At 31.7% G+C, this 18,572-nt stretch overlaps 1 long non-coding RNA gene across 1 annotated transcript; it reads left to right on the top strand.

The window, feature by feature from the left end:
- Positions 1–6,090: 6,090 nt before the first annotated feature.
- LOC135150867 (uncharacterized) lies at positions 6,091–15,665 on the top strand. Its single transcript, XR_010289299.1, has 5 exons — positions 6,091–7,061; positions 8,175–8,317; positions 9,707–12,717; positions 13,830–13,972; positions 15,362–15,665. It is a non-coding gene; the product is annotated as an uncharacterized LOC135150867 (long non-coding RNA).
- Positions 15,666–18,572: the final 2,907 nt, after the last annotated feature.

The following is an 18,572-nucleotide window of genomic DNA, read 5'->3' on the forward strand; positions in this document are numbered from 1 at the left end:
GAGTTAGAAATCGAGCAAGAGATCACCAGAGAGAGGTAGGGTTGTTGTGTTTAGATGATCCAAAATCATACAATATGTAGGGATATTTATAGGTGTAGAGAGACTTGTGTGCTACTCTTTCCCATAATTAAATAATCTGAAACAAAATCAGATTAAAATTTTCAAGCTATTATATTCCATAAATAATTTGTAACAAAATCAGATTCTGACACTTGCTTCTAATATACCCAAAACTAAAAAAGGTAGTTCTAATTTTTGATATTTTTCATCTAAAAATTCCAGAAAATTAGAAAAATAGAACGGAGCGATGCGAGAGGCACCACATACACGCCCCTCGCTTCTCCTTTATATTAGTATATTGATGATTTTCAGAATTCAAATTTAAATACGTTATGATTGGATTTTAATTATATTTCACCTCATGTTTCATATTTATCGTCTTACATATTAGGGACAAAGAACATATAAAAATTTGGGAATTCCGACTGAAATTGCATGATTGAAACCGGACAAATACCTACATTTTAACAACCCGAAAAATAGGCTAACATATCTATAACATTAAAAAATGGCCGACTTATATTAAACAAAAATTGAGGGTGAACGATCTAGTTAGCCCCAAATAATATAAAGTGGGGAATTAGGGCATAGACAATGACTGTGAAGGCTACTAAATTATCGCGTGGAATAAACAAAGGAAACAGAGAAAGATTGATTAGGACCGACATGAGAAGATGAACAACACCGCCTATATAAACAGACCATTATATGCAAAATACTTATTATTAATTATTAATATAAGAGTTGGGCTCAATGGAGACCAAAAATTTTGGAGTCACTAGAGACTACAAGATCTACCGTTAAATAATATGACAATTAATGGACATGATTAAATATTCTTTGTCCTGCATTTCTTGTCCTGCATTTCTAGTTTTGTAATATTAATAATTTACACTATTCTTGTCCTGCATTTCTAGTAATGTATTATTAATATTCTTGTCCTGCATTTCTAGTAATGTAATATTAATAATTTGTCCCGCATATTTGTGATATATCCAAGTGTTATTTTGTCTTGCAACAAATTCAATTCGTTGTAGGACAATGACAATGAGTTCAGTGCCAATCATAGCAGTGTCCAACTACATCTTTGTTTTGTATGCAATTATTATTTTTATTTGTTAGGATTTCGGTGATTGAACACCAATATAATGGAATTATTATTTTATGTTATGCAAGATTTAGAAGTACTGCTTGTTGTTCATCGATTTGGAAGTGCAGGACAGGATAGGGAGAGAAAACAAACGTGCAGGACAAAATATATGCAGCCGTTGGATGTTTAATGATTGGATGGTCAGGATTAGGTCTCTACAGTCTCCAAATAATCCAGTCTCCATACAACTTTCTTCATTAATATAATAAATAATATAATATACATACAGTTGGACCTGCGTGCGATCAAGTGGCTCACAGCAAAGATTTCGAAAAACCCCACTTTCTAAAAATACCAGAAAACGTGTCAATGTGAACACAAGGAACAGGTTTGATTATTAACGTGATGCATGCATGGGTAATTCAATTAGTGAATGACTAGTTTAATTTAACTAAACGTACAGGTGTTATGGTGAAAAGTTGGGGAGATTTTTAAACAAATAATTTCTTTTAGAAAGTTGATCGACTCATCTTCTTCTTTTTGGTGATACTGAAGCAGATCTATAAAACAGGTAACAAAAAGAATCTTGGTTTCGATTGAGTCGACTTGGCCTGACAATTTTCAATCATGATAAAATGAAATCTGTATATGCTCCTGTTTGTGAATTGTGATTTACAATTTTGTATCGAAGTAGATTGAGACTGAGACCCGCAGGTAATAACATTTAACCGTGAGTACTGGTTTCTTTAATGAATTGTCCGAAAACAAGACAAAACAAAAAAAAAATCTTACAACCACGTTCGAGTTAGGAAATTGTCTTTAAAATTAAATCTCGAAAGCTTAACTTCAATTCTTTCTTCTTTTTTTTCTGAAACTCTTAACCGCAATTCTTTTAGATCTTAACTTGATTATATACATTTTTGAATTAATAATATATCATTTTAGTCTTTTAAAATATTAACTAACATCTTATTAAAAAAAATTAAATTAACATCCTTCTTCATATATTATATGTTTGTCCTCAATCACATACACTACTTGTTTAAATAAAGTCAAACATGCTTTTATTATAAATTGTGTAACATTAATAAGCTCACCTGTTTATATTGTGATAGAAAGCGTCACTTTGAATTGATCTAAATTATGTATAATATTGATTAAAATAATTTTTTGGGCGCTCCATTTTGTGAATGTGCAAGGTTTTGTGTTTGGTAAATAAGATGGAAATAAAAAGATAGGTACCAGAATAAGTATTTTTATTTTCTTATTACGAATCTAAAATTTAAATCAAACCACCAATTTAAACAAGGGATCTTTTTCTGTATTTTGCCACATGTTGCTTTGCATCCTCCGATATTTAGGTGCATCTTAACTTCTGTTTTTCAACAGAAAGGTGCATCTTAACTTAGCGAGATAGTTTAAGCGGGGTTGTCAAAAAAATATATAAAATCATGTGACTTTGTTTTTATGATTTAAGACTATTTTTGGATGAGACTGTATCACTTAATAGAAATAATAATTAGTACACAGCAAGATTTATAATCTACTCCCTTTTCCCTTTTTTTTATATGTTATTCTCAATACTTTTATTTATAATAAAGTTAAAATTTTAACTGGGTTAGTTATTCCCTTTTTTTTAGCAATGGAATAGTTATTCGTTCAAAATTTGTTTAATTAATTACCGTCAATTCGCAGAACTAATGCAGATGAAATGTCATTTAGTCGTTACTTTGACTAAAATATATAAAGTTTTCAACTAATAGTTCCTTGTACACTAAGAAGTTTAAATTACTACGAACCATAAAGTTGCAAACCTGTCGCCTGTGCCTAATAATGATAAATATCTTTCTCGAAAGCTTTTCATGCGTAAAATGAGTGCCAAACATGGTGGATCCTCGTAAAGAAATAAATTCTATAAAAAGAATATATTATTTTTAATCTCAATATAACAAAATAAAATTATTATATTTTTGGTATGAATAAATTAATAATCTTAATGAAAACAATAATATTAATCAATCCCAAATTCTAGTATATCAAGATTTAAATGCACGTGTATAATACTCCCTCCGGTCCTAGGGCGTTTGACTTTTTACGCGTATCTTTAAGAGGTTTGATCATATAATAAATATTAAAAATTTTATAATTTTCATTTTCTAAATAAAAAGAAAATATTAATATTTGCTATGTGATCAAACCTGCTGATGATACGCGTAAAACAGTTTCTTTTTTGGATGTCCCATCAATTGTATACATTCTAAAAGTAGTAAACTTTTACTACCTCCAACCCAAATTAGATGTCCCCGTTGACTTTGGGCACGTAACTTTAGGTGCATTGACCGTCTACTTCCGAAATTTATTTTTTTATTTTTTCTTTTATAAATGAAAATTTCATATTTTAATTTTTTTTTGTAAAAATAAAATTTTAAAAATAAGTCACGTATCTATGCGGTCAATGAACCTTAAATTGTGTGCCCAAAGTCAACGGGGCCATCTAATTTGGGATGTAGGGAGTATAATATAAAAAATCATTACACCAACTACTTTCTTACATTATCTTCATTTATAATAATATAAACATTATTACACCCACTAATTTCCTCCACTATCTCAATTCTATTATTAAATATAAATGAGTCCCACCACTATACCCACTTTTCATCTAATTTTACTCATTTCATACACAATTTCTTGGTCTCCGTGTCCCAGCCGTTTGTATACAAATGACTGGGACGGAGGGAGTATATGATTATGAATTCGCAATGATAGAAAGAGCAGTACAAATTATACAACACATAGCCATTAGAGGTAGGTGACTTCGTTTCGAGAAACACATGAAAAGAGAAAGATAACTTGCGTGTTTAAAAGGCGTACACCCTTTTCGTGATTAAAGTCTGATGCGTTTGTTTCAATAAATTTTCAATTCAGTTCATTATTATAACTTCGGTTTTTCTATGGTGCCCAATGGCACACACTAAGCACTAAAACTTGTAAATTTGGGAGATTTTGATTGGCTTACACTTTTTAATAATGATGGCTCCCCTTGCATTTACAACAACCACACCAATCAAATCTCTCCAATTTTATAAATGTTAGTGCTTAGCATGTGCACATGGGCACACACCAGACAAACATTAAAATAGGACCGGCACAAAATCAAATATGACAATCTTTTATTTTGTCAATTGATAAAATATTAATAAATTTCGGTTAAATCTTAGTCAATTTGACCGGCATAAAATCAAATATGACAATTAAAATAGGACGGAGAGTAATAACAGGCTGGAAGTTATATGCACTGTTATAAATCGAAAAAATAGAATGAATCGTAAATTTGCGTACATACGTTAGTGTATGGCATATAATGTGTGGTGGTGGTTTGATCGATAATAATTTCTGAATTGAGGAATGGGCCGGAAGAAATAAATGAGGGAGAGATGAGATAAGGGCCCATGGAGCAAACCCAAAGTACAGTGGTGGGTCAAGCCGCCAGAGCACTATCTATGGTTGTGGATTACTTGCTCCATTTTCTTCTGCAACAACTAACTTTGAATCTAAGATTTTGATGTTGATATTATATGAAGACCTTCATCCATGATTATATTCATGACGCAAACAATATTATACATCTGGTAAAAAAATTTAAAATTTGAATTATATTTTTTGTATCATAATTTTTATAATAATGATGATAATGATATTGAGTATAGTACTCCCTCCGTCCCAAATTAACTGTCCAGTTTGACTTTTTGATGGTCAATTTGACCCAACTTTGACTGAAAATTAAAAATTATTCTTTTACGATTTTACAAAACTGAAAAATATATTCTAAAATAGATTTGATAATCTTTTCAATGATATATATTTCATAATTTTATTCAGTTATTTAATATACATATTTTTCAGTCAAAGTTGGGTCAAATTGACCATCAAAAAGTCAAACTGGACAGTTAATTTGGGACGGAGGGAGTAATAGTTTTTTGAATTTATGCAAGAAAAAGATTAGGGGTGTTCGCGGTGCGGGCGGTGCGGTTTTTTCCTAAAACCGTGAACCAACCCGCGCATGCGGTTTGAGGAAATCCGTAAACCGCAACCGCACCGCGTAGTATAAAAACCGCGTAAACCACACCACAAAATTGCGATGCGGTGTGGTGCGGTTCATGCGGTTTGCGTGGTTTACACATTCAAAAAGTTTATACATTTGAATTAAAATATAAAATAATTGTAAAATATATGTATTTAAAAATTTAGAGTTACGATACTCATCAAAAGAAATATAAACTAATATATAAGTATGATAATGATGAAAAGATTTCATCACTAACAAATTATTTCATAGAAAATAGATATAATTATAATATTTAATTGATCGTATTAGAACTAACCTTAATTTATATCGTAAAATGAAGAAAATTAAGTTAACTTGAACATATACACACACACATAGGAGATTACATTATAATAATAATTTATGCATATAATATAAATATTTGTAATTATATATTATATATTTTTAATATTAGAAAATAGCGGTGCGGTGCGGTTTGAACCACACACGTATAATTTCAAACCGCAACCCGCACCGCACCGTGCGGTTTGTTAAAATTTCAACCCGCAACCGCACCACGAATATAAAAAACCGCATTTTGCGGTGTGGTGCGGAGCGGTGCGGGCGGTTTATGCGGTGTGGGCGGTTTGATGAACACCCCTAAAAAAGATAATCCCTCCATTTTCTTAATATTTTTCTTGTTTGTGTTTCTCACGTTTGCCAACACATTTTTGATTGTTAATATTTTCAATTTCATATTAGCATTAAATATTAAAACTTCACCGCGTTAAAATACTCGTGAATACGAATCCAACAAGATCACTCACGACTATATTTAATTTTATATTCCCTCTGTAATGACTCGGGTTTTTATTAATTATTTATTATTTTGTTGGTGATCTTAAAAAAAAAGGAAGGAATAAAATTTTATATTTTATTCCAGTTTGTTGGATTTTCAAAAATAATTATCTTAGTATATAATTAATTCTCGATCCAGTGAGATGTTGGGAATTTGATTATTTGAGATATTATGTGGATAATATTTTGAGGTGCAACTATTTGAAATTTTATGCAATTTTCTGAGTTACTTCAATTATGTGATTGATTTAATTGGGGTACATGTTAAATGAGCATTAATTGTTTATTCTCTGTCCGAGTGAGTAATTTAGAAATTGAGTTTATTTTTATAAATCAGAGATGTTCTTTGATTTAGAGATATCAGAATTCTGTGTTTACTTATATTACAAATTTTGTCTAAGCGGTTAAGTTAGAATTTAGATTTATTATAGTGTCTTCATTAAAATTGTTTTTAGTTTTTAAAAATCAAAATCTGTATTTAATTGTGCCAATATTTTATTCAAGTAAAAACTACCAAAATATTTCAGTTTTGGTATTTTAATGTTTTGAATGATTTGAAAATATTCAAAATTCTCGCGAATGATTATTTTAATTATTTGCAATTCAAAAAAATTAATTATGGGCAATTAAATATAAAATTTTCAAATGATTAAAAATAAAATTTTTACGTATTTTATTCATTCAGGATATTTCAAGAATTGTAGTATATTTTGTTTTATTCTTGGAAAATATTTTTAGACCCCTAAAATTTGTTTAGTAGTTTCATAGTATTAATAATTGGGGTATAAGCCTTATCAGTATATATAAAATTCTTTTATTAAACTAGAGTTAGCAGCTGCGTTAACCCCGTGTGTACATCTCGTCTACTAATAATCAGATAGTATAACAGATCAAAACAAAAGCTATTAAAACAGACACAAGTCTTATACACGCAGCCGCAGTTCGAAAGAATTGGGGAACTAGGGTTTCGGAACAGGGGTTTCAAAATCCATGCTTGAATCGCAGGTGAGGTCATGAATTATGTGTAATATACAATTGTTATGCTTATCTGTGTATGTATATATGGCTGTGATTATGGTTGACTGCTTGAATCGGAGGCTGTTAATAGTGATGGAGGCTGGTGGGTTTCGTGGTTGTGATTGACGGTGAAGCCACCGTTGGTTGGTCTGGGTTTAAGTAGAAGGGAAGGAGTTGGTTTGATTGTTTTGTGGTGATCGGGGAACGGACGGCTGGTGGTGGTCTGGATCGTGGCCGGCTGGGCACCGCCGCTACCACGCCGGGAAAGAGAAGCAGCGGCATAGCTGCACGCGGTTGAGGCTACAGCCGCCATGGCTGCTGACCAGGCGAGGAGAGAGAGAGAGAGAGAGGGGGGGGGGGAGAGAGAGGGGGAGGGAGGGGGAGAGAGATGCCTCGGTCGTGGTGGTGGGCGGTGGTGTCCACCGGAGATTTCTGCCGGAGGTGTGGCGGCAGGGAGACGGTTGATTTTGGAGAAAAACAAAAACAAACATTAATTATATTTTTATTATTTTTATTATTGTTATTGTTAATAAATGATAACAATAATATTAATAATATTAATAAAATTAATATATATTTTTGATTGTTATATGTAGTTGCAAGGTGTATTATTATAATACGGTATGACGTGATTATAGTCATAAATTGTTGTTCCCGATTCGTGTATCGGTTTATTAGTGTTAGATATCATGTTTAGTTATACAGTCTGGCAAGTTAGACGACAAAAATTTGACTGTGTTAGACAAATATTGTGTTGATTGTTGGGATTGCTTTATTACAAAGGAAGTGTTGTCCGGGTATTAATCTATTATTAAGAATTGGATTTAAATTGAGAATCGAATTAAGATTATAATTCGGGTTCTAATTAAGATTTGGACAGAGATTCTTGGATTACCGGTTATGATTATTTATAATTACTAAAGCATGTCAATCTCGTGATACGTGACAATGTGATTACATGTTTAAATTATGAATATTACGTGTATATTATAATTGAAAATATTTATACCACGAAGGGTAGAATTAGATTTTGATTCAATTTCGTTAGACGACAATCTGGTTTGTTCGTCAACTAAATTATTATTTGGTTATCATATATAGTCGGCTGACTCGTTTATCAAGGACGTTCAAGAACAGTTGATTTGTGTTGTCGGATTGTGTTGAGCCAGAAGCTAGATGCAAAGGCAATCTAGAGTTTTCGAGTAACCTGACTATGATGTCACTAGTTTTGACATCAGAGGCAAGTTTTCTAATTATGACTTGTACTTATCACAAGTGATCTTTTGGTCTATTCTATTTAAATAAGGACATTCATATTCATATTTTGCTATGGCCACTAGTAGTGCATATCCTATATTTAAAAATACAATATGATTATTTATCTCTTGTAACTACTGCAAGTATTTTGTTCTACATCTCTTTATAACCAATCATATTTTATCTTCTTCACTCAATAAACATTTTGTGCCATTGCACACAAGTATTCCTGGTCTCTTGAATGTTTTTATAAAATTTTTAGTTGTTTTCATTATTTTAAAAAGGTGAGCTGATTAAGCTCTGAAATTATTTATTTTAAGATTTTGACTTCCTCTCTCTCCTATTGAACTTATACTTTATACAAGTATATTAGTTGCATGAATTACATTACACAATTTCGAGCATGAATGCTGTTTTACTTGAATTATTATCTTGACATGTGTACACTCAACATCATGTCTAAAATCTTTTATCAACTGTTGTTTTCTATAAATGTTTCCCCTGAAAAGAACTTTTATTTAAATGTTCTAGAAATGCTGAACCGTTAATCTAACGGCTAGTATTATGATTTTGATATAAAACAAGGTTGTCGATTATTTCGATACCTTGCTTATTTTGTGATTGGAAGTACCCTCGGGGACCGTACGCCGGTCCAGTTACAATTAAGGCCATTGTGTGCCTTGGATCCCTTAAAATTTGGTGACATGCTTCGTGCATGATCCGGTGCTATCTCGCGACTGATCATCGGCTATAGCATAGCGTTAAATTATTCCAATCCCTAAAAATGTTGTGGAAGGTTTATATATTAATGCTACTCTTTATTAGTATTAAGTTTCAGAAAAGTTTTATAAATTAAATTCGAAGTTCATATTGTCGCTGAAGCATTTGTTGCTCAGTGATAGTTAGAGCCAAGAATGAATTGAGATCTTCTTATTTATTCAACTCATCATTGTCATGTTGGTTTAGCAACTAAATATATGGAAATTTAGTCGATAATGATGGACACTGAATATTTAGGGATTTCTTGAACTGTGGTTTATGAACAGTTGATTATCAAACGTTATTTTGAACTTCTCAAATGAATAATTTTTGAAGTTCTTGCAAAGGTATTATTTTATGAGATTTGCTGCAATGCAAATCAAAATGGTTTTAAAGATTTTGAAGTGAATCAATTATTTGATTCAAAATGTTTCTCATAGTTAGAAACTCTCTCTCTCCAGTTTGGAATTGCATTACAAATGTTTTTAGTAGAAATCCATTACCTATTGGATTGGAAAATTCCCCGCATATTATGGATTTATCTTATTATGCTTCTAAAACTTATCTTGCTGAGCCTTTTGCTCACCCTTGCTATTATTTCTAACGCTTTCAGTTAGAGATTAAGATGATTCGATTGTTGAGCTGTGCGTAAGATTGATGATAGGCGAGATTGCCAGGGAGATGTCTGCAAGAATATTTCTGGTTAGAATTGAATTATTTCAGTTTAGTTGTATAATAGATTTATTTATTTGGTTATCAGTTACTCTTCTTATCGAGGTTTAACTGATAATGTAGTTTAAGTTGTAATAAGATTGTAAGTTTTGATTTCTGATTTCAGTGTTGTAACCTATTAGCGATCCTGTTTTTAGGGGGTCAAAGTGATTTTGATTTAAATATCTTTTAAAATTTCCAGATTTTTAATTATCTGTTTTACCTTCTTCCGCAAAATACAGGTTTTTAAATGATTTTATTTTAGTGGCACCAAATCCAGACCCCCGGATTTTGGGGATGTCACAGTTGGTATCAGAGCTATAGGTTATAAGTTATTGAAATCAGAATGTAGGTTGTGTTAGGATTGTGGTTAGTGGAACCTCATATAGAGGTAAGTCAAGACAATTTGGTATAGTCTTTGTTGATAGAATTGAGGTCGATATTGGAGTATTGATTCCAAGTAATCATTTGGGATATCCTAGTTTCTAGTTTTAGAACTAGTGAGTTTGGATTTCAGGGAAACATGATGGAACTTTTAGTTTCCAATCTTTTTGAACTTGAGATTGACTTCTGAGTAACCAGTGCCAACTAGACTCGTGGAGAAACCTGTCTAGTCTAGAATGTTTGTTTTCATCCCTACCACTTCTTGAGTATTGGTAGAGGGTCATATATTAATTTTCTAGAGATATATATATATAGAATGAGTATGAGATTTGTTGGGTTAGAGATTCTTTGATAAGATAGTTATATGAAATTCGTGTTTAGCTATTTGTTATAGTGCTATGAGTAGGCTAGAACGCCAACGCTCTACAATGCTTATTGTATAAAGTTGAAGATGGCTTCTGACCGTGCCAAGCTGGATAAGACTTTTTACTGAAGTGGATTGCGGTGATTGAATCTTTAGAGTTGAATACGAGCGGCCAGAATATTAGAACATCGAGAAGAATCGCTAGAATCGGAACGAGCCATCAGAAGAATCAATCGAGAAGACATCTGTGATAATGTTGGTAATGCCTTCCTCATTGTTGATTATATTGATTATTTTCCAATCAATAATCTATTTTAACATCTCTTTTATAAAGATGTTTGTTAAAAAGCGTATGCTCTCTCTTGAGGTGTATTGCTATACTTGCGTTTACTCGTATTTGGATTGAATTGTGATAGAGGCTAATATGATACTTATTTTAGGTTGTGGAAGCCCTGTCAAGTTTGTGAAAATTCATTTCTATTTTTTTTTCTTTCTTCTAAAAGTGGTGAATGATTCTTATTTCAAGTTATCACCATTTACTCGTTATGTAAAATTATTTTTCGGTTATTATTTTCCTCCGAAAATCAGCATCTTTGGAATCTATTCAATTTTGAACCCAAGGTGCGTATAAAGATTTATTCATTTAAAAGACAGTCATTGTTAATTGATTGAATTTTTTTTTTTTCCAGATTTTCTTACTCTAACTGAGATGAACAACCCTATTTATAGGGGACACAAGGACTATCTGTCTGTGTGATAGAAGTTTGATGGGACGCCATCACTTGTGTGTTGTGCATTACAAGAAGGTTAATTACCTTTAGTAGTATCATCAATTGGATACGCAACATAGTTCTCTAGATCATATTGATCTCTCAGCAATTCTCTATTTCATATCAGTTTGCTTTCGAAACTCATACCTATGACAATTGCTTTGATATCTTAAATCTGATATACTTTAAGATTAAATGACTCTTATTTGTCAATCAATTCAAAGGGTATGCCAATCAGGTTTAAAAGAGTTAGTCCTGCCAATGCATTATAAGATTTCGTATATGACCACAACTATAAAAGAAGATTACGATGCGACTTGCAAACAATAGCCTGCTCTGATTCTCTCTTCGCTGATTCCGAGGACGGAATCCTTATAAGGGGGGAAGTCTGTAATGACTCGGGTTTTTATTAATTATTTATTATTTTGTTGGTGATCTTAAAAAAAAAGGAAGGAATAAAATTTTATATTTTATTCCAGTTTGTTGGATTTTCAAAAATAATTATCTTAGTATATAATTAATTCTCGATCCAGTGAGATGTTGGGAATTTGATTATTTGAGATATTATGTGGATAATATTTTGAGGTGCAACTATTTGAAATTTTATGCAATTTTCTGAGTTACTTCAATTATGTGATTGATTTAATTGGGGTACATGTTAAATGAGCATTAATTGTTTATTCTCTGTCCGAGTGAGTAATTTAGAAATTGAGTTTATTTTTATAAATCAGAGATGTTCTTTGATTTAGAGATATCAGAATTCTGTGTTTACTTATATTACAAATTTTGTCTAAGCGGTTAAGTTAGAATTTAGATTTATTATAGTGTCTTCATTAAAATTGTTTTTAGTTTTTAAAAATCAAAATCTGTATTTAATTGTGCCAATATTTTATTCAAGTAAAAACTACCAAAATATTTCAGTTTTGGTATTTTAATGTTTTGAATGATTTGAAAATATTCAAAATTCTCGCGAATGATTATTTTAATTATTTGCAATTCAAAAAAATTAATTATGGGCAATTAAATATAAAATTTTCAAATGATTAAAAATAAAATTTTTACGTATTTTATTCATTCAGGATATTTCAAGAATTGTAGTATATTTTGTTTTATTCTTGGAAAATATTTTTAGACCCCTAAAATTTGTTTAGTAGTTTCATAGTATTAATAATTGGGGTATAAGCCTTATCAGTATATATAAAATTCTTTTATTAAACTAGAGTTAGCAGCTGCGTTAACCCCGTGTGTACATCTCGTCTACTAATAATCAGATAGTATAACAGATCAAAACAAAAGCTATTAAAACAGACACAAGTCTTATACACGCAGCCGCAGTTCGAAAGAATTGGGGAACTAGGGTTTCGGAACAGGGGTTTCAAAATCCATGCTTGAATCGCAGGTGAGGTCATGAATTATGTGTAATATACAATTGTTATGCTTATCTGTGTATGTATATATGGCTGTGATTATGGTTGACTGCTTGAATCGGAGGCTGTTAATAGTGATGGAGGCTGGTGGGTTTCGTGGTTGTGATTGACGGTGAAGCCACCGTTGGTTGGTCTGGGTTTAAGTAGAAGGGAAGGAGTTGGTTTGATTGTTTTGTGGTGATCGGGGAACGGACGGCTGGTGGTGGTCTGGATCGTGGCCGGCTGGGCACCGCCGCTACCACGCCGGGAAAGAGAAGCAGCGGCATAGCTGCACGCGGTTGAGGCTACAGCCGCCATGGCTGCTGACCAGGCGAGGAGAGAGAGAGAGAGAGAGGGGGGGGGGAGAGAGAGGGGGAGGGAGGGGGAGAGAGATGCCTCGGTCGTGGTGGTGGGCGGTGGTGTCCACCGGAGATTTCTGCCGGAGGTGTGGCGGCAGGGAGACGGTTGATTTTGGAGAAAAACAAAAACAAACATTAATTATATTTTTATTATTTTTATTATTGTTATTGTTAATAAATGATAACAATAATATTAATAATATTAATAAAATTAATATATATTTTTGATTGTTATATGTAGTTGCAAGGTGTATTATTATAATACGGTATGACGTGATTATAGTCATAAATTGTTGTTCCCGATTCGTGTATCGGTTTATTAGTGTTAGATATCATGTTTAGTTATACAGTCTGGCAAGTTAGACGACAAAAATTTGACTGTGTTAGACAAATATTGTGTTGATTGTTGGGATTGCTTTATTACAAAGGAAGTGTTGTCCGGGTATTAATCTATTATTAAGAATTGGATTTAAATTGAGAATCGAATTAAGATTATAATTCGGGTTCTAATTAAGATTTGGACAGAGATTCTTGGATTACCGGTTATGATTATTTATAATTACTAAAGCATGTCAATCTCGTGATACGTGACAATGTGATTACATGTTTAAATTATGAATATTACGTGTATATTATAATTGAAAATATTTATACCACGAAGGGTAGAATTAGATTTTGATTCAATTTCGTTAGACGACAATCTGGTTTGTTCGTCAACTAAATTATTATTTGGTTATCATATATAGTCGGCTGACTCGTTTATCAAGGACGTTCAAGAACAGTTGATTTGTGTTGTCGGATTGTGTTGAGCCAGAAGCTAGATGCAAAGGCAATCTAGAGTTTTCGAGTAACCTGACTATGATGTCACTAGTTTTGACATCAGAGGCAAGTTTTCTAATTATGACTTGTACTTATCACAAGTGATCTTTTGGTCTATTCTATTTAAATAAGGACATTCATATTCATATTTTGCTATGGCCACTAGTAGTGCATATCCTATATTTAAAAATACAATATGATTATTTATCTCTTGTAACTACTGCAAGTATTTTGTTCTACATCTCTTTATAACCAATCATATTTTATCTTCTTCACTCAATAAACATTTTGTGCCATTGCACACAAGTATTCCTGGTCTCTTGAATGTTTTTATAAAATTTTTAGTTGTTTTCATTATTTTAAAAAGGTGAGCTGATTAAGCTCTGAAATTATTTATTTTAAGATTTTGACTTCCTCTCTCTCCTATTGAACTTATACTTTATACAAGTATATTAGTTGCATGAATTACATTACACAATTTCGAGCATGAATGCTGTTTTACTTGAATTATTATCTTGACATGTGTACACTCAACATCATGTCTAAAATCTTTTATCAACTGTTGTTTTCTATAAATGTTTCCCCTGAAAAGAACTTTTATTTAAATGTTCTAGAAATGCTGAACCGTTAATCTAACGGCTAGTATTATGATTTTGATATAAAACAAGGTTGTCGATTATTTCGATACCTTGCTTATTTTGTGATTGGAAGTACCCTCGGGGACCGTACGCCGGTCCAGTTACAATTAAGGCCATTGTGTGCCTTGGATCCCTTAAAATTTGGTGACATGCTTCGTGCATGATCCGGTGCTATCTCGCGACTGATCATCGGCTATAGCATAGCGTTAAATTATTCCAATCCCTAAAAATGTTGTGGAAGGTTTATATATTAATGCTACTCTTTATTAGTATTAAGTTTCAGAAAAGTTTTATAAATTAAATTCGAAGTTCATATTGTCGCTGAAGCATTTGTTGCTCAGTGATAGTTAGAGCCAAGAATGAATTGAGATCTTCTTATTTATTCAACTCATCATTGTCATGTTGGTTTAGCAACTAAATATATGGAAATTTAGTCGATAATGATGGACACTGAATATTTAGGGATTTCTTGAACTGTGGTTTATGAACAGTTGATTATCAAACGTTATTTTGAACTTCTCAAATGAATAATTTTTGAAGTTCTTGCAAAGGTATTATTTTATGAGATTTGCTGCAATGCAAATCAAAATGGTTTTAAAGATTTTGAAGTGAATCAATTATTTGATTCAAAATGTTTCTCATAGTTAGAAACTCTCTCTCTCCAGTTTGGAATTGCATTACAAATGTTTTTAGTAGAAATCCATTACCTATTGGATTGGAAAATTCCCCGCATATTATGGATTTATCTTATTATGCTTCTAAAACTTATCTTGCTGAGCCTTTTGCTCACCCTTGCTATTATTTCTAACGCTTTCAGTTAGAGATTAAGATGATTCGATTGTTGAGCTGTGCGTAAGATTGATGATAGGCGAGATTGCCAGGGAGATGTCTGCAAGAATATTTCTGGTTAGAATTGAATTATTTCAGTTTAGTTGTATAATAGATTTATTTATTTGGTTATCAGTTACTCTTCTTATCGAGGTTTAACTGATAATGTAGTTTAAGTTGTAATAAGATTGTAAGTTTTGATTTCTGATTTCAGTGTTGTAACCTATTAGCGATCCTGTTTTTAGGGGGTCAAAGTGATTTTGATTTAAATATCTTTTAAAATTTCCAGATTTTTAATTATCTGTTTTACCTTCTTCCGCAAAATACAGGTTTTTAAATGATTTTATTTTAGTGGCACCAAATCCAGACCCCCGGATTTTGGGGATGTCACACCTCCGTCCCATTTTAACTCCTTCTGATTTTTTTACACATATTTTAAGGTGTTAAAAAAATCGCATATAAACATAATTATTCTTTAAAAAATTTATATCAAATAAAAATTTAGATTCTAAACTTTTATTTGATATAAGAATTGCTTTTTTTTATTAAGTGTAGGTATTATTTTTTTACACCTCAATATATGTGTCAAAAAATTAAATATCAATTAAAATAGGATAGATGGAATATATGAGATGTAAATGAGTAATTTGTGTTATGAACGGTACCAACATCACATATAAGAAAAGAATAAAGAAAAGGAGGGAGTAACACCCGAGAACAAGTTAAACCCGTTCTTGTCATAGTTCTTTTCTAATCACACTGTGATGTTGACTAAACATAGTGTGTGATGCATGCATGTACGTGTGGATATTATCACTTGCCACTTTGCTGTGTATCAACATGTGTGCAGGGCGAGCACGATTGGATAGCCCAAGTGGTGGGTTTATCCTCTGTTGTTCCGGGAGACCCGGATTCGACTCTGGCTCACCCGAAAAGTATTAGAACAGATACTAAATTTGTAAGGCATATAAGCCTGCATTGTCAAAAAAAAAACATGTGTGCAGGGCAGCAGGGGAGAAATAAGGGTGGAGAAATTTAGGTTAATTTTTTAATATAGTAGAAAAAAAATTTAGCTTTAACAAAATAAATTAAATTATCTATATATATATTTTATTTTGACATTGTTGATATAAAAACTTGCAGAATTATAAAAGGTGTTCCGATTTCACTGCCTTCGTCACTATTCTCCCATGATAGCCTGATGCGTTATGCGAATGACAATGGCAAAGATAAAAACATAAGTGTGTTACTTTTTAGGCAGGGTTCTCTTCCCTTTTTTATGAAAATTAATAATTACTTTAAAGAATTTTTTTAGCATTTCATATTTAAGCTAAACATGATTATTTTTTATTTCAGAAGTTTCTACTTCAATTTAAAATTATATATATTATTTTGAATTTTTTTTGTCAAATTAATCAAATTTTGATTAAAATTTCCATTCATCATATAATTGGAAAAAATTAAAAATATATACATAATTTACTTTAATTTGAATTTGATATATTTATAATTATGCTAAAATAATTTGTTAAAATTTAGTCTGATCAATTTGCAAAAAAAGAAGTTTAAAACTGAACATGTAATTTTGAAACAGGAAGGGGAGTATATGTTACTGAGCGTGATTGTACATCTCGGAGACTCGGACTCATTATTAAAAAAAACAGACGAGTATTTACGTATATATTCTGCGGCCGTTTGGTGATTTTAAAATAAGTGTTTCTCGTTTTTTTGATTAGATAAGTGTTTCCCGTTTAAAATGAAGAACTGAAGTGAAATTTAGAATTAAGACGTGATTAAAATATTTGAGAAAAAAAGTGAAAGTTGTGATACAAACGTTAGCATTATCAATTTTTTTAAGTATTTCTTGATTATTTTACATAAACTATACCAATAAATTCTTCTAATTTATGAACCCAAAGTGATGGCCACCTTAATTTTTTGAAGTAAATTCAGACTTGAGTTATAATCAGATATGATTAACAGTTTTGATTAATTGTCACATAACAATGCGGGTACAACGTAAACATTATCATGATGTATCTATATAGTACGTGTTATTTTTGGATTAGAGAATTAATGAGTGATTAACGAAGCATATACGCACCTACTAAAACTTGCACCAGGGACCATGCTATGAATTTATTGAGATCCAAACAGATCAAACAACTCTTAGATCCGTACACAACATAACAATGACTTTTTACCACAATTTTAATACATAACGGTCGATTATCGCAATCAGAATGTGAAAATCCACGGATTCGAATAGAATGTTCGATGGACAAAAAAATGACGAAATAAATATATTTACTTATCTTTCTCGCTGCCGGTATTTCAAATGAAAATTATGATCTTTTCATACATTATCAGGTTTACACTTATTTTTAAAAATCGAAATGATTTTATACGAACACAATGATGGCATATTTCTCATCATGATATTATTATAGTTTTACCGTGAAAAATATGTTGCAACAATAATTTATAATATGAAAGAGCGTAAACGTATATATACACTTTCTCTGTCCCAGTCAATTGTATACGTTTTTTTTCACTGCTCGACACGTTTTTTAGGGCTCTTATAAAACATAGTTGTATAACTTTTTTTTAAAATTTTCTTTTTTGTATAAAAATATAAATGTTATACTTTTATAAAAAAAAGAAAATCTTAAAAATATTTACAGAACTATAGTATATTGAAGCATTAAAACTCGTACCACGCCTCCATCCTCCGATGTATACTATCGACCAGGACGGAGGGAGCAGCATTGGATGATTGGACAATGGGCGCTCTGGTAGGTATCAGGAGACTGGTAATGATCTTAATGAAAATGGTGATAAGGGTAAAATGTGGACCAGCTACATAGCCGAGGGTGCGCCAAATATAGAGAGGAAAGTTTGGCGTTGATAAAAAGGTGAAAGTGAAAGTGATGTGAGAGGAACAAGAAGAGTTAGTTGAAACAGTAGAGCGTAGCAGAGATCAAGTGTGAAAATGATGTGCACTAAAGCATGAAGCATCCTTCTCTAAAAGGTTGGGACATTCTCTGCCATGAACACAATGTCCTAAAACATGCATCTACACCACCATATATATGCAGCCTAGTCTACTACAGGCTATTCTACATTATTCTAAAACTGATTTCAATTTTATCTTCTTTTTTTCAGATGATCTTCTGCTATTTTCAATTAGTTTTTAAAGTTATT

This window comes from Daucus carota, chromosome 2 (genome assembly GCF_001625215.2).
Source record: "Daucus carota subsp. sativus chromosome 2, DH1 v3.0, whole genome shotgun sequence".
In the NCBI taxonomy this organism is placed as follows: domain Eukaryota; kingdom Viridiplantae; phylum Streptophyta; class Magnoliopsida; order Apiales; family Apiaceae; genus Daucus; species Daucus carota.